At 46.8% G+C, this 24649-nt stretch overlaps 1 protein-coding gene across 2 annotated transcripts in view; it reads left to right on the forward strand.

The window, feature by feature from the left end:
• The first annotated feature begins 16127 nt into the window (after positions 1–16127).
• Positions 16128–24649, forward strand: part of LOC137357310 (guanine nucleotide-binding protein G(I)/G(S)/G(T) subunit beta-2) — a 79095-nt gene continuing 70573 nt past the window's right edge. Inside the window, exon 1 of one of the 2 annotated variants that reach the window (XM_068023550.1) lies at positions 16128–16445. The gene's annotated coding sequence lies outside the window, so the exon portion shown is untranslated. The remainder of the gene's footprint in view (positions 16446–24649) is intronic. The other variant, XM_068023549.1, reaches the window with a different exon arrangement.

Consider the following 24649-nt stretch of genomic DNA (forward strand, 5'->3'; position numbering starts at 1 on the left):
TACTGCCTCTCTCCCATCTCTCTGTTACTCTTTGTTTTTTTCCATCTCTCTTTAATCTCTCTGTCTCTCTTCCATCTCCATTACTTTCTGTCTCTCACCCATCTCCCTGTTACTTTGTCTCTCTTCTGTCTCCCTGTTACTCGCTGACTCTCACCCATCTCCCTGTTACTCTGTCTCTCTTCCATCCCCATTACTCTGTCTCTCTTTCATCTCCCTGTTACTCTCTGTCTCTCTTCCATCTCCCTGTTACTATCTGTCTCTCTTCCAACTCTATTACTTTCTGTCTCTCTTTCATCTCCCTGTTACTCTGTCTCTCTCCCATCTCCCTGTTACTCTGTCTCTCTTCCATCCCCCGTTACTCTCTCTCTTTCATCTCCCTGTTACTCTCTGTCTCTCTTCCGTCTCCCTGTTACTCTCTGTCTCTCTTCCAACTCTATTACTTTCTGTCTCTCTCCCATCTCCCTGTTACTCTGTCTCTGTTTCATCGCCCTGTTGCTCCCTGTCCCTCTTCCATCTCCCTGTTTCTCTCTCTCTCTCTCTCTCTCCCGACTCCCTGTTACACTCTTTCTCTCTTCCATCTCCCTGTTACTCTGTCCCTCTTCCATCTCCCTGTTTCTCTCTCTCTCTCTCTCTCTCCCATCTCCCTGTTACACTCTTTCTCTCTTCCATCTCCCTGTTACACTGTGTCTCTCCCATCTCCCTGTTACTGCCTGTTACTCCCTGTCCCTCTTCCATCTCCCTGTTACTCCCTGTCTCTCCCGCATCTCCCTGTTACTCCCTGTCTCTCCCGCATCTCCCTGTTACTCCCTGTCTCTCTCCCATCTCTCTGTTGCTGTGTCCCTGTTATTTTGTGTTTATGTTAAAAGCATTGTCAATATTAAGAGGCAATTGACTTAGCAGCAGTGAATATTTGGACTACCTCAGTTGCAAGAACTGAGAACAATGGGCCGAAGGGTTAGGCTCCGAAGAATGGTGTATGATGTCGGTGTGATATTCTGGGCTTTCCTTTATCTCCTAGAATCATCCCCCTGTGTGAGCCAGAGCTCGCAGTTCAAGACAATCGTCATTCCGGAAAGACAGGTAGGCCACTGATATTTCACCTCCCAAGATGGGCTTCTGTTCATCATCGACTGGTAATGATGCAATGTACAGGGAGAACTGGAAAACTACTGACAAGCCAGGAGACAAAACCATTCCATTTTTGTCAAATACTTGATGGGATTTGTGTTGTGACGATATTGATTTTGCCTGACATCATTGCTACAGAAATAACCTTTTCCAATGTTTCACTCCAAAACCTCGCTATCCAGCTGACATTTAAAGGGTTTAAAAGAAATTTTGAAGTAAATTGTTCCACATCCCAGATAGGCCACAGGTGGATTAGATACAGACTAAAGTGTAGAGGGAGCTTTACTCTGTATCGAACCCTGTGCTGTACCTGCCCTGGGAGTGTTTGATGGGGACAGTGTAGAGGGAGCTTTACTCTGTATCTAACCCCCGTGCTGTACCTGTCCTGGGAGTGTTTGATGGGGACAGTGTAGAGGGAGCTTTACTCTGTATCTAACCCCCGTGCTGTACCTGTCCTGGGAGTGTTTGATGGGGACAGTGTAGAGGGAGCTTTACTCTGTATCTAACCCCCGTGCTGTACCTGTCCTGGGAGTGTTTGATGGGGACAGTGTAGAGGGAGCTTTACTCTGTATCTAACCCCCGTGCTGTACCTGTCCTGGGAGTGTTTGATGGGGACAGTGTAGAGGGAGCTTTACTCTGTATCTAACCCCATTTTTTTTTCCAAGGTGGCCTTTATACCCCAGGCCCCTTTTATATATTTTATGTAAAAGGGGCCTTTATTCCTCAGGCCCCCTTTATATACACACTTATATTTTTAAAATAACTTTATTAAAAAACAGAAATAAACAAAAACTCAAATTAAAATGCCATTCTCGGCGTCGACAATGCACTCCAGTCCCTGCGGTGCCCACCGGTCGCGGAAGGCCTCAAGCGTACCGGCTGACACCGCATGCTCCTTTTCCAGGGACACCCGAGCGCGAACGTAACCGCGGAAGAGGGGCAGGCAATCGGGGAGGACGGAACCCCCGACGGCCCGCAACCTGGACCTGTGAATTGCCACCTTGGCCAGGCCCAGGAGCAGACCGACGAGGAGATCCTCCTCCCGGCTAACCCCATGCTGTACCTGTCCTGGGAGTGTTTGATGGGGACAGTGTAGAGGGAGCTTTACTCTGTATCTAACCCCCGTGCTGTACCTGTCCTGGGAATGTTTGATTAGACAGTGTTTATTGAGACAGTGTAGAGGGATATTACACTGTATCTAACCCGTACCCTTTTTTTAATCAGACGGTAGCTGTTGATTTGGAGCTTTGCCTCTGTTTGACTTGATGACGTGAGTCCCAGTGGAAGGGAGCCTGGTGTCTGGTACAGGACGCACTGCAGCAGCAGGTGTCTCCGAAGAAAATGATCTGACTGGGGAGCGAGTGCCCACCCCACAGGAGCTGCGTTTGTTTGTGTGACGCAAGCAAATGAGTCAAAACATGTTGATCGGAAAGTGTTGGCATTTAGTGCTGCTTCAGGCCCCTGCTGAGGTGATTAATCCCTTCCTGATGCCTGCTTACAATGGGGAGCTGTCAGCTGGCAACATTGGCATGGCAGAGCACCCACAGGCACCTCTCATCCTGCAAGTTGATGAAGAAAGCATTGCATTAGTACTACACATAGAATAACAGATACCCGAGAGTGAGTAAGAGACTGGAATCTAATCGAGGGGTTCAGGGGGTTTATATATAGAATAACAGATACCCGGGAGAGTGTTACAGACTGGAATCTAATCGAGGGGTTCGGGGGGTTTATATATAGAATAACAGATACCCGGGAGTGAGTTACAGACTGGAATCTAATCGAGGGGTTGAGGGGGTTTATATATAGAATAACAGATACCCGGGAGTGAGTTACAGACTGGAATCTAATCGAGGGGTTCGGGGGGTTTATATATAGAATAACAGATACCCGGGAGTGAGTTACAGACTGGAATCGTATCGAGGGGTTCAGGGGGTTTATATATAGAATAACAGATACCCGGGAGTGAGTTACAGACTGGAATCTAATCGAGGGGTTCAGGGGGTTTATATATAGAATAACAGATACCCGTGAGTGAGTTACAGACTGGAATCTAATCGAGGGGTTGAGGGGGTTTATATATAGAATAACAGATACCCGGGAGTGAGTTACAGACTGGAATCTAATCGAGGGGTTCGGGGGGTTTATATATAGAATAACAGATACCCGGGAGTGAGTTACAGACTGGAATCGTATCGAGGGGTTCAGGGGGTTTATATATAGAATAACAGATACCCGGGAGTGAGTGAGAGACTGGAATCTAATCGAGGGGGTTCGGGGGGTATATATAGAATAACAGATACCCGTGAGTGAGTTACAGACTGGAATCGTATCGAGGGGTTCAGGGGGTTTATATATAGAATAACAGATACCCGTGAGTGAGTTACAGACTGGAATCTAATCGAGGGGTTGAGGGGGTTTATATATAGAATAACAGATACCCGGGAGTGAGTTACAGACTGGAATCTAATCGAGGGGTTCGGGGGGTTTATATATAGAATAACAGATACCCGGGAGTGAGTTACAGACTGGAATCGTATCGAGGGGTTCAGGGGGTTTATATATAGAATAACAGATACCCGGGAGTGAGTGAGAGACTGGAATCTAATCGAGGGGGTTCGGGGGGTATATATAGAATAACAGATACCCGAGAGTGAGTTACAGACTGGAATCTAATCGAGGGGGTTCGGGGGGTATATATAGAATAACAGATACCCGAGAGTGAGTTACAGACTGGAATCTAATCGAGGGGGTTCGGGGGGTATATATAGAATAACAGATACCCGAGAGTGAGTTACAGACTGGAATCTAATCGAGGGGTTCGGGGGTTTATAAAAAGAATAACAGATACCCGAGAGTGAGTTACAGACTGGAATCAAATCGAGGGTTCAGGGGGTTTACATATAGAATAACAGATACCCGGGAGAGAGTTACAGACTGGAATCTAATCGAGGGGTTCTGGTGGTTTATATATAGAATAACAGATACCCGGGAGTGAGTTACAGACTGGAATCTAATCGAGGGGTTCTGGTGGTTTATATATAGAATAACAGATACCCGGGAGTGAGTTACAGACTGGAATCTAATTGAGGGGTTCAGGGGTTTTATATAGAATAACAGATACCCGGGAGTGAGTTACAGACTGGAATCTAATCGAGGGGTTCGGGGGTTTATATATAGAATAACAGATACCCGGGAGTGAGTTACAGACTGGAATCTAATTGAGGGGTTCGGGGGGTTTATATATAGAATAACAGATACCCGGGAGTGAGTTACAGACTGGAATCTAATCGAGGGGTTCGGGAGGTTTATATATAGAATAACAGATACCCGAGAGTGAGTTACAGACTGGAATCTAATCGAGGGGTTCAGGGGGTTTATATATAGAATAACAGATACCCGGGAGTGAGTTACAGACTGGAATCTAATCGAGGGGTTCGGGGGGTTTATATTTCGAATAACAGATACCCGGGAGTGAGTGAGAGACTGGAATCTAATCGAGGGGTTCAGGGGGTTTATATATGGAATAACAGATACGCGGGAGTGAGTTACAGACTGGAATCTAATCGAAGGGTTCGGGGGTTTATATATAGAATAACAGATACCCGGGAGTGAGTGAGAGACTGGAATCTAATCGAGGGGTTCAGGGGGTTTATATATAGAATAACAGATACCCGGGAGTGAGTTACAGACTGGAATCTAATCGAGGGGTTCAGGGGGTTTATATATAGAATAACAGATACCCGAGAGTGAGTTACAGATTGGAATCTAATCGAGGGGTTCAGGGGGTTTATATATAGAATAACAGATACCCGGGAGTGAGTTACAGACTGGAATCTAATCGAGGGGTTCGGGGTGGTTGATATATAGAATAACAGATACCTGGGAGTGAGTTACAGACTGGAATCTAATCGAGGGGTTCGGGGGGGTTTATATTTCGAATAACAGATACCCGGGAGTGAGTGAGAGACTGGAATCTAATCGAGGGGTTCAGGTGGTTTATATATAGAATAACAGATACCCGGGAGTGAGTTACAGACTGGAATCTAATCGAGGGGTTCAGGGGGTTTATATATAGAATAACAGATACCCGAGAGTGAGTTACAGATTGGAATCTAATCGAGGGGTTCAGGGGGTTTATATATAGAATAACAGATACCCGGGAGTGAGTTACAGACTGGAATCTAATCGAGGGGTTCGGGGTGGTTGATATATAGAATAACAGATACCTGGGAGTGAGTTACAGACTGGAATCTAATCGAGGGGTTCGGGGGGGTTTATATTTCGAATAACAGATACCCGGGAGTGAGTGAGAGACTGGAATCTAATCGAGGGGTTCAGGGGGTTTATATATGGAATAACAGATACCCGGGAGTGAGTGAGAGACTGGAATCTAATCGAAGGGTTCAGGTGGTTTATATATAGAATAACAGATACCCGAGAGTGAGTTACAGACTGGAATCTAATCGAGGGGTTCGGGCGGTTTATATATAGAATAACAGATACCCGAGAGTGAGTTACAGATTGGAATCTAATCGAGGGGTTCAGGGGGTTTATATATCGAATAACAGATACCCGGGAGTGAGTTACAGACTGGAATCTAATCGTGGGGTTCGGGGTGGTTGATATATAGAATAACAGATACCTGGGAGTGAGTTACAGACTGGAATCTAATCGAAGGGTTCAGGTGGTTTATATATAGAATAACAGATACCCGGGAGTGAGTTACAGACTGGAATCTAATCGAGGGGTTCAGGGGGTTTATATATAGAGTAACAGATACCCGGGCGTGAGTTACAGACTTGAATCTAATCGAGGGGTTCGGGAGGTTTAGATATAGAATAACAGATACCCGGGAGTGAGTTACAGACTGGAATCTAATCGAGGGGTTCAGGGGGTTTATATATAGAATAACAGATACCCGGGAGTGAGTTACAGACTGGAATCTAATCGAGGGGTTCGGGGGTTTATATATAGAATAACAGATACCCAGGAGTGAGTTACAGACTTGTATCTAATCGAGGGGTTCGGGAGGTTTAGATATAGAATAACAGATACCCGGGAGTGAGTTACAGACTGGAATCTAATCGAGGGGTTCAGGGGGTTTATATATAGAATAACAGATACCCGGGAGTGAGTTACAGACTGGAATCTAATGGAGGGGTTCGTGGGGTTTATATATAGAATAACAGATACCCGGGAGTGAGTTACAGACTGGAATCTAATGGAGGGGTTCGTGGGGTTTATATATAGAATAACAGATACCCGGGTGTGAGTTACAGACTGGAATCTAATCGAAGGGTTCTGGGGGTTTATATATAGAATAACAGATACCCGGGAGTGAGTTACAGACTGGAATCTAATTGTGGGGTTCGGGGGGTTTATATATAGAATAACAGATACCCGGGAGTGAGTTACAGACTGGAATCTAATGGAGGGGTTCGGGGGGTTTATATATAGAATAACAGATACCCGGGAGTGAGTTACAGACTGGAATCTAATCGAAGGGTTCTGGGGGTTTATATATAGAATAACAGATACCCAGGAGTGAGTTACAGACTGGAATCTAATGGAGGGGTTCGTGGGGTTTATATATAGAATAACAGATACCCGGGAGTGAGTTACAGACTGGAATCTAATCGAAGGGTTCTGGGGGTTTACTTATGGGAAAATGTTCGATCTGAACTCTTGCTTTCAGACAGTGTTGTGTGTGGAGTGTGAGGAGGGAGGGAGGGAGGTGGGGATCAGCAGGCTGTACAGACTGCGGGTTAGGAGCCACGTGACCCATTAATCCGGCAATTCCTTCAGCCTGGCAGGCCGCTCTCAGCCTCTCCCCTTGCTGGCATCCAGTGTGAGGCAGTGGTTTCTCTGCACCCCTGTGCACTTCCTGACCTGACGACCGAGCTGCCAACTCGGCCCTGACCTGCTGCTGCCTTCCTCCTCCTGCCTGCTCAACATGCTTCCCTTCTGTCTGGCAGGCCCCTGATGGGTAACCCCCGTGGCGAGCCCTGGCAGAAGGCATGGGTTGAGGTCAGAGGGGGATTGGAGGCACAGAGGGAGGAATCCACTTTGATGTTTGTTGACTGTTTCTCCGTTAACCCTGTCGCCTCTCGCAGTCCTCCGAGCATCAGTGACATCCAACGAGCAAAAGGCAAATTCCTGCATGCAGTTATCCGGGCTGTAGAACAAATGTTAGCAATGGGTAGTACACTGACCTCTGAGTCAGAAGGTTGTGCAGTACTGAGGGAGTGCTACATTGTTGGGGGTGCCGCCTTTCAGATGAGACATTAAACCGATGCCCTCTCAAGCCATAATAAAGATCGCATGGCCCTATTGGAAGAACAGGGGAGTTCCTCTCTGTGTCCTGGTGATTGATATTTATCTTTCAATCACCGTCAATTAAACAGATGATCTGGGCATTATCACATTGATGCTTGTGGAATCTTGCTGTGCGCCAATTGGCTGCCCCGTTTCCTGCATTTCAGCAGTGACCACACTTGAAAGAGACCTTCCTCCGTTGTGAAGTGCTTTCTTGAGGCATGCATACAGTACCTTCCATGGCAAGTCTCTCTACATTATTACTTAGTAATCAGCTGTCTGTTGGTGGTGTGAATATGTTAACAAATCCTTTGTTTCATTTTTTTATTCCACAGTGAGTCAGATGTTTTATAAGAACTGGGTGTTACGCCAAGCTGTGTTATCATAGACAGTAACTTATCACTGTCGGTGATGTTCCTGGGATTCGCAAACACTGGGAAACGGGCTCTGAGGGTTGGGTCGTACTTTGCTGGGCAGGTGAGACACTGGAGGGGAACACTGGGACAGATCCTGGGATCTCGAATCACTGGAAGAGGGATTCCGGGATCGTGGAGTACTGAGGAGTCAAGTCTTGGGGATCTGAGGGCATTGCAGGAGGATGTGGAATGAAATGCAGTCGAGTGGTTTGTGAGCGGTGAGTGGGACGGGTAGGGTGTGGGGTATTCAGAGAGTTAGAGTTTGAGGTGTCTGGGGAATCGGGGTTCAGCAGGTCTGTGGAGGATGTTTTTTGAGAATTTGGGGTTCTGGAGATTTACCTAATATTTACAAGACAGAAACAGGCCATTCAGCCCAACCCACATGAGCCTCCTCCCAGCTCTTTATCTCACCCTATCAGTATAACCTCATAGACAAGGAAAAGCTGTTCCCATTAGCTGATAGTACAGGGACTAGGGAACACAGATTGTAGGTTTTGGACAAGAGGTACAGGGGGGGATGTGAGGAAAAACTATTTTACGCAGCGAGTGGTAATGACCCGGAACTCGCTGCCCACGAGGGTGGTGGAAGCGGAGACGATGAATGACTTCAAAAGGAAATTGGACGGGCACATGAGGGAAATAAACACGCAGGGCTGAGGGGACAGAGCAGGGGAATGGGACTGACTAGATAGCTCTACACAGAGCCAGCACGGACTCGATGGGCTGAATGTCCTCCTCCTGTGACTCTCTTTCTTTCGCCCTCATGTGTTTATCCAGCTTCCCCTTAAATGTATCCACACTATTCACCTTGACCACTCCCTGTGGGAGCGAGTTCCACATTCTCCCCACTCTCTGGGTAGAGGAGTTTCTCCTGAATTCCCGATTGGATTTATTGGTGACTCTTATATTCATGGCCCCGAGTTCTGGTCCCTGCCCCACAAGGGGAAACACCTTCTCTGCGTTTACCCTATCGAAACCCTTCCAGAGTCTTCAAGCCCTCTATCAGGTCACCACTCAGCCTACCCTTTTCTAGAAAGAAGAGTTGAGCATTGGTTTCCAGGTACGGCCGCACGTCAGCCTCTGCTCCAGCAGCTCTGTTGCCTCTTTGAGCCCCGCATGTACCCGTCGCCAATTCCCACCCCCCCATTGTCAGTCAACTTCTGTCTCTATGCTCATGGCCTGCGCTCAAAGTGGGGATTAATCTAAAACTATTCTGCGGAAACATTATTTCAGTGAGCGAGTGGTGAACCTGTGGAACAGGCTGTCTGGGGAAGTAGATAATATTGATTTATTCATATGTAAATTAGATTTTTGGGATGCATTATCATATAAATTGAGGCATGGCAGGTGGTGAATGTTGTGAGGAACAAGAGACTTTGAACCTATAGTTCCCAAAGCTGGCGGGGGTGGGGGGGGTGGTGGTGGCAGGGTTCCTCATATAGGTTATACTTCAGCTATACAGAGCCCTGGTTAGATCACATCTGGAGTTACTGTGAACAGTTCTGGGCACCACATCATAGGAAGGATATACTGTCCTTGGAGGGAGTGCAGTACAGATTTACCAGGATGATACCTGGACTCCAAGGGTTAAATTAAACAAACTAGAGTTGTATTCCCTGGAATTTAGAAGGTTGAGGAGTGATTTGATCCAAGTTTTCAAGATACTAAAAGAACAGATAGGGTAGAGAGAAACTATTCCCGCAGGACGAGGGGGCACGGCACGGTCTAAAAATTCGAGCCAGACCTTTCAGGAGTGAAATTAGGAAATACTTCTACACACAAAGGCTGGTAGAAATTTGGAACTCTCTTCCGCAAATGGCAACTGATGCCGGATCAATTGTTAATTTTAAATCTGAGATTGTTAGGTCTTTGTTACCCAAAAGTATTAAGGGATATGGGGCAAAGGTGGGTATATGGAGCTGCGTCGCAGGTCAGCAGTGATCAAATGGAATGGTGGAACTGGCTCGAGGGGCTGAATGGCCTGCTCTACCCATGTTTCCTTGCTTCATGTCTGTTGTAGATTAATCAATGGTGATTTATCGCTATGCTTGGTCAACAACTCCATTATTGTGTACCCTGTGACCACCAAGATGGTGGAGGCCGACTAAATGCACCTCGGCCATTTCTCCTTCAGAAATCCCCGTGTTCCTCTGTTTCTATTGTTCTTTCCTTAAAACTTAACCATCAATCTTCTGCGTCTTACTCTTAGCGAATGGCCAATCACAGGTAGTTTCGCTCCAGTTTGTCAGCGTACACGCTCTTCCAAAAACAACATTTACCTCATAAAATGATCAAACTTTCATCGTTGATGCAGTTTCCAAGCTCTTTATACACGTCTCAAAAAATGGCTCGGCGACAGAGACTGTTTTTTGCTGAACAGGTCTTATGAGGAGAGATTGAGTAAAACGGGCCTGTATTCTCTGTATTTAGAAGAATGGGAGGTGATCTCGTTGAAGTGTATAAAACTCTGAGAGGGTTTGACAGGATTGGTGCTGAGGGGCTGTTTCCCCCCTTCTCCTCCCCCCCCTACCCTTCTCCTCCCCCCCCTCCCCTTACCCTCCCCCCCTCCCCTTACCCTCTCCCCCCTCCCCTTACCCTCTACCCCCTCCCCTCCCCCTCCCTCTCCCCTTCCCCCCCCTCTCCCCTCCCCCCCCCTCTCCCCTCCCCCCCTCCCTCCCCTCCTCCCTCTCTCCTCTCCCCCCTCTCTCCTCTCCCCCCTCTCTCCCCTCTTCCCCCTTCCTCCGCTGGCTGGAGAGTCTAGAATGAGAGGGTCAGTCTCAGGATAAGGCGTCGGCCATTTTGGACTGAGATGAGGAGAAATGTCTTCACTCGGAGGGTTGCGAATTCTCTACCCCAGAGAGCTGTAGATGCTCAGTCGTTGAAGTATATTCAAGACTGAGATCGATAGATTTTTGGGCACTGAGGGAATCGAGGGGTATGGCGGAGCTGAGGTAGAAAATCAGCCATGATGTCGTTGAATGGTAGAGCAGGTGGGAGGGGCCAAATGGCCTCCTCCTACTCATATTGATCTTGCATGCGACAAATTAAAAATAAACTGTTTATAGGGAATGGAGTTTTTTTTGGTTTTCTTTCCTAATCATCTATTAGAATAGCAGCTGGTACAGTTCACAAGTGTTGCTTCTCACCCGCTGTTGTTTTGTCAGGACTTTGTAGAGGTTTATGGCAAGTCTGAAAGAAAGGCTTGGAGAATTGTTGCAACCACTTCTTCCTTTCTTCCTCCTGGAACCAGGGACTCTCCCCCTTCTCCCGTTGATATTCTGTTGAGTCGTAGATTAAGGCAGGGAATTCAGGAGCGGGTTGTTCTCCTGGACTAGTTTCAATCTCCTGGATGGGTCGGAGAGGAATTTCTCAGATGTTCCCCTGCCAGATGTGGCCTCGGTTTTTCCCTGTTTTTTTTTTTTGCCTCTCCTCGGACCTCGTGGTTTTGGGTGGGGGGGGGGGGGGTTGGGGCACCTACACATAGTGATACCGCGTATTGGGACTAGAGGATGTCCAAGAGCAACTTTTACTGTCCGTCATGTGTTGGTATATTGGAGGCGAGGGAGTTCTAGGTATGTGCTTGTGTTCAGGATGCATGAATGTGATTGAAGATGTGGTGAGGTGAATGTAGCCAGTGCAGGCCCAGGCTTTTGAGGCAGGTTTGAGGCCTTGCAGTTAAAAACTTTAATAACAGTATTAACAACAGCTTGCATTCCTATAGCACCTACACCTGTTTTTTTGTGATGTCAGTTGAGGGATAAATATTGTCCAGGACACCAGGGGGAGAACTCCCCTGCTCTTCTTCCACTTTACATCCACTGAGGGGGCAGGCAGAGCTTCGGTTTACTGTCTCATCCGAAGGTCAGCGCCTCCAACAGGGCTGCAGTCCCTCAGTACTGCACTGGGAGTGTCAGCCTGGATACTGTGCTCCAGATTTCCTGCCGTGGGACTCGAACCCACAACCTTCTGACTCAGAGACCAGAATGCCGCGATCAAGATCAGCTATGATCGTTTGAATGGCGGAGCAGGTTTGAGGGGCCGAATGGCCTACTCCTTTTTTTATTATTCATTCATGGGATGTGGGCGACGCTGGCCAGGCCAGCATTTATTGCCCATCCCTAATTGCCCTTGAGAAGGTGGTGGTGAGCTGCCTTCTTGAACCGCTGCAGTCCATGTGGGGTAGGTATACCCACAATGCTGTTAGGAAGGGAGTTCCAGGATTTTGACCCAGCGACAGTGAAGGAACGGCGATATAGTTCCAAGTCAGGATGGTGTGTGACTTGGAGGGGAACTTGCAGGTGGTGGTGTTCCCATGTGTCTGCTGCCCTTGTCCTTCTAGGTGGTAGAGGTCGTGGGTTTGGAAGGTGCTGTCTGAGGAGCCTTGGTGCATTTCTGCAGTGTATCTTGTAGATGGTACACACTGCTGCCACTGTGCATCAGTGGTGGAGGTAGTGAATGTTTGCAGATGGGGTGCCAATCAAGCGGGCTGCTTTGTCCTGGATGGTGTCGAGCTTCTTGTGTGTTGTTGGAGCTGCACCCATCCAGGCAAGTGGAGCGTATTCCATCACACTCCTGACTTGTGCCTTGTAGATGGTGGACAGGCTTTGGGGAGTCAGGAGGTGAGTTACTTGCCGCAGAATTCCCAGCCTCTGACCTGCTCTTGTAGTCACAGTATTTATGTGGCTACTCCAGTTCAGTTTCTGGTCAATGGTAACCCCTAGGATGTTGATAGTGGGGGATTCAGCGATGGTAATGCTGTTGAATGTCAAGGGGAGATGGTTAGATTCTCTCTTGATGGAGATGGTCATTGCCTGGCACTTGTGTGGCGCGTATGTTACTTGCCACTTATCAGCCCAAGCCTGGATATTGTCCAGGTCTTGCTGCATTTCTACACGGACTGCTTCAGTATTTGAGGAGTCGCGAATGGTGCTGAACATTGTGCAATCATCAGCGAACATCCCCACTTCTGACCTTATGAATGAAGGAAGGTCATTGATGAAGCAGCTGAAGATGGTTGGGCCTAGGACACTACCCTGAGGAACTCCTGCAGTGATGTCCTGGAGCTCAGATGATTGACCTCCAACAACCACAGTCATCATCCTTTGTGCTAGGTATGACTCCAGCCAGCGGAGGGTTTTCCCCCTGATTCCCATTGATTTCAGTTTTGCTAGGGCTCCTTGATGCCATACTCGGTCAAATGCTGCCTTGATGTCACTTTCACCTCACCTCTTGAGTTGAGCCCTTTTGTCCATGTTTGAACCAAGGCTGTAATGAGGTCAGGAGCTGAGTGGCCCTGGCAGAACCCAAACTGAGCGTCACTGAGCAGGTTATTGCTAAGCAAGTGCTGCTTGATGGCACAGTTGATGACACCTTCCATCACTTTACTGATGATTGAGAGTAGGCTGATGGGGTGGTAATTTGCCGGGTTGGACTTGTCCTGCTTTTTATGTTCTTATGAACCTGTATAAAACACCGGTTCGGCCTCAACTGGAGCACTGTGTCCAATTCTGGGCACCACACTCTCGGAAGGCTTCGGAGAGAGTGCACAAAAGATTCATGAGAATGGTTCCCGGGATGAGGGACTTCAGCTATGTGGATAGATTGGAGAAGCATGGGTGGTTCTCGTTTGGGGAGGTTGACAGGAGATTTGATAGAGATGATCAAAATATGAAACTGTTCCCATTGACGAAGGGCTGAGAAACAGAGGACACCGATTTAAAGTGATTGTCAAAAGGACCAACAGCGACTTGAGAAAACATTTTGTTCCACAGTGAGTGGTTAGGATCTGGAATGCTCTACCTGAGAGTGTGGTGGAGGCAGATTCAATCATGGCTTTCAAAAGGGAATTGGATAATTATCCGAAGAGGAAAAAAATGTGCAGGGTTACAGGGAGAGGGTGGGGAGTGGTGATGGGCCTACCTAAATTGCTCTTGCAGCGAACCAGCATGGACTCAATGGGCCAAATGGCCTCCTTTTGTGCTGTAACCATTCTGAGATTCTATGTTCCAAGGCAGGTCACAACTGGCCACCAGCAAGTGACCCTAGTTGGGGGATCGATGGAATCTCCTTTCAGATGTGGCTTACCTCGAGAATCAGAAGTTTGTGTGTTCAAGTCCCACTCCAGGGACTTGAGCACGAGTGCAGTACTGCGGGAGTGCTGCACTGTTGGAAGGTACCGTCTCTGAGATGAGACAGTAAACAGAGACCCTCTCATGTAGAAGAACCAGTGGCACTATCGGAAGAAGAGCAGGGCAGTTGTCCCTGTGGTTCTTTGACAATACTAATCCCTCAATCAATTAAAAAAATAATTTAGTCGCTTATCTCATTGCTGCTTGTGGGATCTTTCTGTGCACACATTGGCTGCTGCATTTCCTACATTATTAGATCAGCCACTACACTTCCAAAGTGGTTGTAAACGCTTTGGGACGTTGCAAAAGGCACTATATAAATGCAAGTTTGTCTTGCTTAATGTTTTAGATCTAGATGCTTTGGTGCCAACTCTGGTTGGGCGTACTCCTGGAGGTTTCATCACATGACCTCCCTGCTCTGACCTCCCACCCCCGCTCCCCTATTGGTCACTCGACATGTCCATCCTGACAGAGCCCCGCCTCACCAGGCCAGGTGGGAAGCTAATTGGATGATTTTTTTAGCTGTCAGTCAAACAGCCAAGTTTTTTTTAAAAAAGTGCTTAAAAATGAAAGGACAATATAATTGAAAAAGAATTCCTTTCTGATTTTTCTTCCAGATTGTTTAAAGCAGCGCCTGGGAGATTCATCTTTAATTCATGGTGACTCCCTAGCAACCTTAATACATGCACTTTTGCACGGAATCACTGGGCAATGATCAGGAGCAGGGGCACAGGCTGATTTTTTTTTCTTGCCTCCCTAAGCTGAGATGAATAACATCACTCGGCAGAGATCAGCCAAGACAAAGCCTCAACTCATCTGCTGCTGAAACCCTCATCCATGCCTTTGTTAGACTTAATTATTCCAACGCACCCCTGGCTAGTCTCCCACATTCTACAATCCGTAAACTTGACCTCATCCACTACCTGTGTCCTAACGCTTGCCAAGTCCCATTCACCCATCATGCTCCCCCTCGCTCCCCTTCGCTCCCCCTCCCCCCGCTTGCTGACTTACACTGGCTGCCGGTTAAGCTAAGCCGAGATTTTTAAATTCTCATCCTTTGTTTAAAATACTTCCATGGCTTCGCCCCCTCCCCCCGACCCCTCTCTATCTCTGTAACCTCATCCAGCACTACAATCGTCAGATATCTCCGCTCCTCCAATTCTGGCCCTCTGCACATCCCTGATTTTAACCGCTCCACAATTGGCGGCCGTGTATTCCCTCTCTAAACCTCTCCACTTCTCTCTCCTCCTTTATGATGCTCCTTAAAACCTACTTTTCATTGGAACAAGCTTTTGATCGTCCACTGTAACATTTCCTTACGCGGCTCGGTGTCAAATTTAGTTTTATAATGCTCCTGTGAAGCATCTTGGGACATTTTATTACATTAAAGGTGCTATACAAATGCGAGCCATTGTTGTTGAAAATGACAATGCTCCTTTAAAATTTTATTTCCTTCCCCATTCCCCACCCATATTGCTTCCTCAATCTTTTCCTGCCTGCTTCCCTCTGCAATCTTCAGTCTCCTAGCAACAGACTCTTTGCAATCAATAGTGCACAGAGTTTTGGTTCAAAACGGGGGGCGGGGGAATGGGTGACACTTGCACCACAAAATGTTTTCTATAAGGAGCAAATTGTGAGAATGGCATAGATTGTTGGCAGCTACCATGGTTTATTTTAAAAGGGAAAAAAATGCAACACTGGAAGCAAATGGTGGGAAATGCATTAATGCAAGGAGTTATTTGTCTCCAGCAGGTGAAAGCAAGGCAAGCAGAAGCAGAGAAAAGAGTGTGTGCAATAATAAAAGATGGAAGCAGGCAAGCAGCCCTGTTTGAGTGACAGCAGCAGTCGGTGCCTTGGAGTCATGTGCTCCCTCTCTTGCGAGAGGGTGAGTTGCCTCCAAGCACTGATGGTGGGGTGGGGGGGGGGGAAGAATAGACACCCACGATCCCCCCCCCCTCCCCCAAACACCAACTAAAGCACAAGATCTACATCATCGGATAAAATAAATCAACTAATCTATAGGTGACAACGAGATAACAAAGAAAATCCATTAGGAAGGGAGGCAAACGAGCGAGCAGATTGTACCTTCGGTTGGCCACCTGGGCACCCCTATTGCGGGGCGGCCGGAGCGGTGGTCGAGCCCTCGGTCGACGGGCGTGGCGCGGGAGAGGCGGAGTGGGGGAAGACCATAAGCCAACCCGGGGTTTTGTCGTCCTCCGCCCTCCCCGGCCCCCGATCCGCTAACCTTATTGGCGGCCCCCCCCCCCCCCCGCCCCGGCAGAGAAGGGGAGGAGGCGGCAGCGGCGGCGGGGCGGACATCAACAGAAGCCAAGTGGCGGCCACAGGGCGAGGACTCCTTCGCGGCGGGGCGGAAAACATTAACAACCGGCAGCTTTTTTTTTTAAATGACTTTATCCTTCACCCCTTCTTTCCCGTCGAGAATAATCAATCGAAGGTAAGGAGAACAAAATAAATCGGAAAAAAATAATAATGGACCTTTTTTTGAGGGGGTTAAAATTGGGCCGAGAAACTGGGACTCAAGACACTTCAGTGCAAGAAAATGGCTCACAGGGGCAACCAGTTATAATACCATTAACACCACTGGGCTTAAAACTTATTTTGCAATTATTTTAAAAGCATTTGTCTTTTTTTTTTAAATTTAGGATCTTTTTGCATTTAAAAAAAATTATGAATCAGATTTTTGTTTCAGTAAAACAATGTTTATTTGTTTACTTGATTAAAAATTCTCCTTCCTGCAGTCGTTTTAAATGAAATTTAAACAAAAGGAAAAATGCAATTTTTGAATGTATAAGTTTTGCTTTGCATTGTCATTTCATCATAAATATCTAATTATTCAAAACCCCCAGTCATTTTTGAATTGTTTTTTTTTTTGCATTTTTAAGTCTTGTTTTACTGCATTAAATTTTTTGTTTAAAAAAATCATTTTTTTATTTAAGAAAAGAAGGAAACTGCTGCTTATATTTTTCTCTCTTTGTCCCCCTTTTTTTTTTGTTCCCTTGTGAGAATTTCCTACTCGAGGCCACAGGCTTTTGGGAGCTGGTTGTATTTTCTGGCTTTGTCTCATTGTTTTAAATATATATTTTTTTTTTTTTTGCTCAGTGCTTCCCTATTTTGTGTTTTCATTTAAGCTGTTGTCTTATTTGTGTGTTTAATATTTGCTTTGTGCTTTTTTTGAGTTGTTTTTTTGCTTTGTATCTCAAATCTGTTTCTTTTGCCTTTTAATCTCATGTTTTTGCTATGTGTTTATATATCTCGTGTATAATCCTTCAATATTTTTATTTCTGTCTCTATAAATAATTTTGCCTTGTGCAAGTGTAGCTTTCATATTTTCAAAATATGTTTTGCTTTGTCTTATTTTAAAATATAATTTGTTGGATGTTTGTTTTTTGGTGTAGAGTCCTCTCTTTTTTAATTGTCTGAGGATTTCTGATTCACCAGTGTGTGTGTTGTCTATACAGGGTTAATGATTGCTCCTTCAAGCACTTTTTTTAAAAAAAAAGAGAGAATTGTTTATGATGATGGAATCTTTGACATATTTTTGTCCACTTGGGGGGTGCGGAAATTGCACATTTTCTTGATCTAATATCTATTTTCGTACGAGCGTTTTTCTGATTAAAACCAGCCCCTCCATTTTGTTGACTGTTTTCCCTTTCGGCAATCCCCAAACCTTCCCTTGTTGATGCATAATTTTTCTGTGCTGTTTGGGCTGCAGATTCCGGATCCTGCCGGGGCTTTACCGTGTTGGGTTTTGCGTTTGTTTTTTTTTTTTGTCGCCGTATTGTGAGTGAATTTCTTATCTTTTTCTGGGTTGTCGCAGACCTCTGGTTGTTTTGTCCTCGCGGCAAGTCTCTTGTAGGGACCTGGTGTTGTAATGAGTGGAGTCAGGCCAATGTGAAAAGGCTTGTTTAACCACCCCTCCCCATCTCTTTTTCTTGTGTGGCGTGAAGGGAGGTTTCTGTCTAAATTTTATAGCCTTTGGCACAGAAATGATGCAAATGATCAGAGCCAAATCCATTCGAGCTCCCTGATGTAGGTACTGTTGCATTGTAGATACCGGTGCTGTTTGTTTGTTTGTCCACACTCTTCATTTCCAAAATGTACTCCATTCCTGGTCATCACGCATAACTGTTTCGCTTTCATCTTGGGTGGCAGTTAATTCATGCTGTAAAACAACCTATTTCCCCCTCAGCATGGTGCTCTCAGGCCCAACCACTGCCTGTTTGCAGGGTTTTGTTATTCTGTGCCGTGGTGTACACCTCTGGGGAAAAAAAAAACAAGTCAAGTCTGTTGCATTAAGCAACAAAAATGCGCTAGATAAAAGCGAGTCGTTTCACGGGAGCGATGATCAAATAAAATTTGACTGAGTCACCATACTCGGGACAGGTGACTGAAAGCTTGGTCAAAGAGATAAGTTTTAAGGGAGCGTCTTAAAGGAGGAGAGAGGAGCGGAGAGGTTTAGGGAGGGAATTCCAGAGCTTAGGGCCCCAGGCAGCTGAAGGCATGGCCGCCAATGGTGGATCGATGGGAATCGGAAACGTGCAAGAGGCCAGAATTGGAGGAGTGCAGAGAATTCGGGGGGTTATAGGGTTGGAGGAGGTTACAGAGATAGGGGGCGAGGCCATTGGAAGGATTTGAAAACAAGCATAAGAATTTTAAAGTTGAGGCTTTTAAAAGATTAATGGATCCAAGTCCGACATGAAGAAAAGACAGAGTACATCAGTCCAGCCATGATGTATTAAATTGCAAGGTGGTGAGTGGATCTAGCCTGTGGGTGTTGGCAATTTCCTTGTGTAGAGAGGCTTCATAGCTGGGGGAAGGTTAAAAGGGGGAAGACTCTTCATAGACTTTATGTAATGCAGGTAAGGTGAAGTCAGATTGTTGCTTAAGGGCAAATCAAGCCGGTCAGACCAGAAGATATAAATTGGATGATTGAAAACCAAACTTTAAAACTGATTCTGATGGTTGTTCGGAGGGGAGGGAGTGAATGTCTTTAGTCAAGAGGGTGATAAATGGAATCCTAAAAGTTGAAAGAGCAGTTTTGAGTTCGGCTGGGTGAGTGTGTTTCACTTTGCTTTGGTGCTGCAGTCACGTTGTAAATCTGGGCTGAGTACCGAGTTGGGGGGTCTGACTGACGCTGGATCCAGATTGTCTGCAAGATGGAGTCATGTGCTGCTTCACTCCAGAATCATCAGACCTTAATTATAGTTTTATATTGGCGTGATGTGGCACCAATGTAAAGGTTGTAGAGCAAATGCCCCTTCGAGCCTGGGGCCGATTACTTCGAATCCTTGTGGCACAGACAGGCCATTCGGCCCCACTGCTCCATTCTGGTGTTAATGCTCCACATGAGCCTCGTCCCACACTACTTCACCTCACCCTGTCAGCACCTCCTAAGATTGAACAGCAAGGGAACTGGGTCATGCTGGCGACCGACTTCCAGTGATGGAGCATAAGATCACTGGGTGTCTCCCATGCCTATGGGTGAGGGTCCCCAGACCTCAGTTGCTTCAATTGAGTGAAATTAATTGGATGTGGGGTCAGCTACTCTTTCTGGATTGATTTCTGGTACTGTGGGTTTTTAGGTTTGACGCGGGGGGTTGTGGGGTGGGGTTACATACAGAGTGATGTAAGTAGAAGGAAGGGCAGTGAGGTGGAATTGTGTGACGGGTTCGATAACAAATAGCTTATTGCACGCGCACTGACCATGTTGAATTTGGAGCAGGCCGTTGCAGTTCCAGCGAGTGCTGAGAATCAGGTTTGCACTGCTAAACCCAATGGTGCTACCATTGTAAACACTGGTCTGGTGCGTGGGAAAGCCCTCCTGTCTTTCTGTTGCTGCTGATCAGTGGTGCTGCACATGTGACAGTTTTGTTTTATATAACCTGTTATCTTGAGCTCTAGAATTGCTGTTGTCTCCTCCTGGCCCCACAACCGCGGTGGCCTTTGGGGACGCTGTCTTTGTGTTGAGGGCGCTGCTTTTTAAGCGATTTCTCCACCAGTCCCTCTTCCCCAGCGAAGGGGAATAAGGGAATGCTGTAATGTGATCCTAAATTCTCTGGAGTTTAGAAGTGAGACGTGATCTCATTAAAACATAGAAAGCTCTTCGAGGGCTTGACAGGGCAGAGGCTGGTGAGTCCAGAACGAGGGGTCACCGTCTCAGGATAAAGGGTCGGCCATATTGGACTGAGATGAGAAATATCTTCACTCAAAGGGTTGTGAATCTTTGGAATTCTCTACCCCAGAGAGCTGTGGATGCTCAGTCATTGAGTATATTCAAAACTGGGATTGATAGATTTTTGGGGAGGAGGGGAAAGTGGAGTTGAGGTGAAAGACTCGCCATGATTGTATTGAATGAAGGAGCAGGTTCGAAGGATTGAATGGCCTGTTGTTTCTTGTGTTGTGTTCTTAAAACGCTGAGTATTTAATACAATGAATTACTTTCAGAGAGCATTGACTATTGTGCATCACAGCACAAAAGCTTCCACCCTCCAGTCCTGTTTTGGATTCAGACGCATTTTCTCCAGTTCCTTTTATGGGATCGCCTCTGGAGTTGCGTTTCCCTCGAGTTTGCAGCCTCGGAGCAGTGTTGGCTGAATGAACAGGGCAGCGAGTGAGATGCGTTGTATTACTCAAAAGGCTCCAGTAATTAAATAAAGGTGGCAGCCAACTGTATGCCAACGGCAAGCTCCCACAAACAGCAACGTGACGATGACCAGATTATCTGTGCTTTTGGTGACATTTGTTGAGGGGGTAACAATGGCTCGGACACCGGGGAGAACGTCCCTGAATAGTGCCACGGGATTTTTTTTGGAGGGTGTATGATGCACGCAAGAGTGCGTTGGGATTGGCTCATGTATCCCTAATCTGTGGGTAGGAGCTGCTGATATTTGGATGTTAGTCATGTGGCCGGCTTTGTGTACAAACCCCATGTGTTGGCACTCCTTTGCCCAGTCTGCTGTGCTGCCATCCTTAATGTGAAGGCACGCCAGTCAAAAGGTTCCCTTGTTGGGTTACCAGCCTTGCTGAGTCCAAAGGCTGTGGGCTCAAGAGACTCTCCAGAGACTTGAGCACAAAATCCAGGCCGACGCTCCCAGCATCAGTACTGAGGGAGTGCCGCACTGTCAGAGGTGCCATCTTTCGGATGAGACATTAAACAGAGGCCCTGACTGCCCCCTCGGGTGAGTGTAAATGATCTTGTGGTACTCCTGGGGGGGGCGGGGAGAAGAAGCAGAGAGTTCTCCCCAGTGTCCTGGGCCAATATTTATCCCTCAGTTACCAAAAACAGATGATCTTGTCAACAGTGACTGGACGTCAAAAGAAAAGGCTCTGAAGCACTTTAGAGATGATGTGAAAAGTGCGATTATAATTGTTAATTCTTTCTTTATGGATCTGACAACTTAGATTACACCATTGCCACTATTGTTGACGGCTCTCTTTTTAGTTTTTTTTTATTCCTTCGAATTGTGCGGATTTTCTTCCACCTCCTCCTTATCCAACACTGCTGTGCCTGCTGTAGCATTGTTTTGCGAACAGTGACAGCCCTCCTATCCTGACCAGCCATTCTTCGTGTATGGACCTGGTTAATAGCAGCAGGATGTTTGACAGTGCAAGGAGTCAGACCCGATCCAGTTACTGCACCAGATTGTCCCATGCACGCTTTTCAGCTGAATGGCTGTCAGGCTCCGGAACCCTGGCCTTTTTTCCCCCATTTCCTGAACCCCTGAGGTACTGAGGGCAGCGCTGGTGTACCCACTGATGCCAGTGGGTTGGTAGGTAAATTGGCCATTATAAATTGCCCCTAGTATAGGTAGGTGGTAGGGAAATATAGGGACAGGTGGGGATGTGGTAGGAATATGGGATTAGTGTAGGATTAGTATAAATGGGTGGTTGATGGTCGGCACAGACTCGGTGGGCCGAAGGGCCTGTTTCAGTGCTGTATCTCTAAACTAAACTAAAACTCTGGAATTCCCTTCCTAGACCTCTCCGTCTCTCTGTCGCTTTAAGAAGCTCCTCAAAGCTCACCTCTTTGACCAAGATTTTGGTCACCTGTTCTAATGCATCCTTATGTGTTTCAGTGTCCCCGTTTTGTTTGATAATGGACTTGTTGACTGCTTTGGGATGTTTTATTATCTTAGAGGCTATACACACATCAGCTGTTGTTTTCTTGCTGCTGTTTGAGCGATGGTGCCAGGTGATGTCAGACCTTGCAGAATGTTCGATTCACTGGATTAATGTGATCTTTGCTGTGATCGCTGATAGCAGTTGGAGCAGCATTCAGGGAGGACTAGCTGTTCCTCGCACTCCTGGGCTAGGAAGGAGGACAAGAAAAACGGGATTGGTCTCTTGCGAGGCCCTCTATGGTCGAAGAGCCTGTGTTTGCTGGCTGTCTGGGCTGGCATGTGACAAGTAGCTGAAAAGGGAGAGGAAAATACCATACAGCTGCCAGCATCTGTAACGCAGAGAGTGACTTAAACTGCCTTCCTGGAATCTGCTTAGTACAGATTTAAATATCAATGTCCCCCACCTTCTCCCTGTAGCGGTTTATACTTTCAAAGATGATCGAATATTAAACGGAAGGATTTTTCTGCTTGGTTGCCCCCTTGTTTTGCGAGGTGCGTTCCCTCCTCTCGGGATTGAAATGAAGGCCATAGATTCAGTAGGACTGCTGCCGCTTGCAGGCGATTGGCCGGCAATGTTCCAACAGTGATGAACAGAAATATAAAGAAAAAAAAAATCCCCCCCAGAAAATGCTGGAAGTACTCAGCAGGCCAGGCAGAGATGGATTTTCGCCAGAAATGTAAAGAGCTATGTATTGTAAATGTTCTATGGTAGACACGGCATGCCCAGGGAGCTTGGTGTATGTCTGCTCACACTCCAACATCGAACAGGTGCTGCCCATGGAATGCATCCTTGGTTCAGACTGCGTGGAGTCCTGTGCCCCCTGTGTCAAGCTGATCATGTTAATTCCATCTCCCCCCCCCCCCCCCCACCTCACACGGGGGAAAAAGAATCTGTGCTGCTGTTGCAAAAGCAACATCATGCTAACAAACCAACAAATATAGAGAACAGAAATTCCTGAGGCACTGCTAGTGACTGGTCCCAGATGGATAGAAATCTTCTGGCCCAGTTAGCAACCCGTGCAGTAAAGTATAAAAGGCGGGTGTGTGAGCAATTTGAGCTAATGGAAATGAGTGACACATAAGGGGGTTGGGGGGGTGGGGACACAGTGGCATAGTGGTTATGTGATTGGATTAGTACCAACCAGATTGTCATGAAAACCCACCTGGTTCACTTTAGGGAAGGAAATCTGCCATCTTTAACCGGTCTGGCGAAAATGTGACTCCAGATACTCTCAACTGTGAAATGGCCGAGCAAGCCACTCAGTTATATATACCACCACCATCACCTCGAGGGTAATTGGGGATGGGTAATAAATGCTGGCTTCGCCAGTGGTGCTCACATCCCGTGAATGAATAAAAGGATAAGCACATGATACAAAGTGCCTTAGCTAAAAGTGTCAGTTTTTCTGTTACCGAATGACGGCTTAGCTTAGTTGAATTGGGTTTTGACCTCATTAAGAACTTGCCAAATTTGAGAGAAATTGCATTCGGGTGCGATGGACTGCAGGTCTTAATGCGACGTATATCGAGGTGGGGGGGGGAAAAATGACCTTTCTCGTTTCTCTGTTGCATCTTTGTCTCCTTGAGGCTGTGAGATAGTTGGGGGCGGGGAAGAAGAGAAAGGGTGGATCCCACGTGTCAAACTGGCTACAATGGGGAGTGAAGCAGTAAAGCTCAGAGAATTGCTGCCTCGCAAAACGACACATGAAGCAATGCATTTATCTCGGGGTGGTGGGGGGGGGGGGGTTAGAGTTGGGTTCAGGATGTTCTTTGATGTGATAAAGCTCCAAGAGTCTGATGTACATTGATTTTTTTTTTGCGCCAGTGAGGATGTTCAGACTGCCTACAGATTGCAATTTTTAACAGGTTCTGCTGGCGATAGCATCTGACTTTTCATGTAGCTTTCAGCTGAAGGAAGCTGAATATTGAGGAGTACTGGCTGGACGATAGACTTGCATTTATATATCACCTTTCGCAACTTCAGGATGTCCCAAAGCGCTTTGCCACGTAGGAAACGCAGCAGCCAATTTGCGCGCAGCAAGCCCCCCGCGAAATGCAATGGAATAAACGTCCATGTAATCTGTCTTAGTGATGTTGGCTGGGAGAATACATATTGGCCAGGACACTGGGGAGAACTCCCCCTTCGCATAGCGCCAGAGGATTCCACCTGAGAGAGCAGACCTAGGGGTTAACTGTCTCCAACAAACAGGAAGCACAAGCACTCGCTCTGTACTGACACTGAAGTGTCAATGTGTGGATTATGTGCTTAAGGCCGTGCAGGAAAGTGTCAGCCAACCATGATTTAAAATTTCAGCCCATTGAGGGGTGGAGTCTAGGTTGCACTGCATATTTCTCTTGAGTAAATTTAATATTTGACAGTGTTGGATAATTAAAGTCCCTTTTTTTTTTTCTCCAGAAGCTACAGTGCCTTTGCCTTTCATTGTTGTGGATGTCTTTCCTCTCTGTTTTGTGGCTGAGTGGTTTGCTAGGCCATTTCAGAGGGCAGTTAAGAGTCGAC

Source organism: Heterodontus francisci, chromosome 48 (genome assembly GCF_036365525.1).
Source record: "Heterodontus francisci isolate sHetFra1 chromosome 48, sHetFra1.hap1, whole genome shotgun sequence".
Classification (NCBI taxonomy): domain Eukaryota; kingdom Metazoa; phylum Chordata; class Chondrichthyes; order Heterodontiformes; family Heterodontidae; genus Heterodontus; species Heterodontus francisci.